Below are 1582 nucleotides of genomic sequence, written 5' to 3' on the forward strand. Positions count from 1 at the left end.
CTTTTATATAATAAATAAAAGGAGTTAAGCAAAGAAGAAGAGAGCATATGAGAAATGACAGCCTAAGATTTTCTTTTCCCATGACATTCAAAATTTTAAAATTGTCATAGTGTAGGAAAACAAAGAATGCACATGTTAAATTTGTGGAAATTATTTTTATAACCGCCATGAAATTTTCTACTTACAAATTTGAAACTTGTTTTTAGGAAAATTGGCAAGCCAAGGTTTTCACAATTGTATATATATGTTCCAAGTAAATTTGTAAAATATCTACTTCACATTTAGATACTTATATATACTTTCTATTAAAACGCCAACAAGAACTTGCCTCACAAGGAAATTGCCCCTTTAATTTACACTAGAAAATAAACAAGACACTAAATTAGCATGCATTGCAATTATACACTACTGGAAAAATGTCATTAAATAATTTTTTTAAAAACTGATGTCTAGGTGGGTGTAGAAAAGTCCCTGTTTTTTACATTTGTTTTAGAGTGATGTGAAAGACTGTATAACACATTGTTTCTAACTAAATAACCCTTGTATTACGCATACTAAGACATCAGTTAGTAACCGATGTGTTAAGAATTATTTAATGTTTGTGTGTGACCTTACTTTAGAGAATTTGCATAAGAATTATATTTTTCTTGCTACTTGCAACAAGTTCCAAAAACAATGAAGAAAATGCTGGATGTCCCTTCCCCTTCTCCTCTTCATCAATCTACCATGTAAGGTTTCTTTGTTATTTTTTAACTTTTATCATGCCAATCTATATCATAAATATAAATGCACATAGTACAGGTGGATCTATGTGGGGTATGTTTTTTATTTTGCTAATGTTTATATGACAAACCACTCGAAATTACTTTGTGTTACCTAATAACACAAGAAATTTACTTATATATGGAGTTTCCCATCTCACAAAGCCCCATCAGTTTTTAACTTAATTTTACAAGACACCTCATTGAAAATGAGATTTCTTACTTGATAGAGATGTAGGGTTTTTTATGAAAATTTTTTACTGGTGTAAGAACTTATATTTTCAATAGATGAATAGGTAGGGTCACCATTTTCAGCCTCACTAGAACCTGTTCCTCATGTAACTACTATAGATCCGTAACAATTCAAAAAGTATAGAGTTATAAGTTTTTCTCAAATCTTGTAGTAATATTGTAGGCGTTGTCATTGGTGGTGGTAATTTTACTAGTTCAATTGGTGGTACTAGTAGTCGTAATCTTAGGAGTGGAATTGGTGGTGGGATTGTTGGTGGTAAAGTTTGTGCTACCTTACGGAGTATCATTGGTGGTAACTTTAATAATGGCATCAGTGGTAGTATCATTGGTGGTATAGTTGCATTGGTAGTAGCATGACTAGCACCTTTAGTGGTTATATTAGTGGTACCTGAAATGATAATATTAGTAGTGGATTTGGTGGCATTGATGGTTACATTGGTCCCGGTGCTCTTATTAGTGTAACTGGTGACATTGGAAGCGGTAATCTTTGTTAGAGAACTGGTATTAATATTATATGTATAGGTGGTGAAGTTTATTCTAGCTTAAGCAGTTCCATTTATGGCAACTTT

The sequence above is a fragment of the Apium graveolens genome, unplaced genomic scaffold, assembly GCF_009905375.1.
Source record: "Apium graveolens cultivar Ventura unplaced genomic scaffold, ASM990537v1 ctg5265, whole genome shotgun sequence".
NCBI lineage: Eukaryota > Viridiplantae > Streptophyta > Magnoliopsida > Apiales > Apiaceae > Apium > Apium graveolens.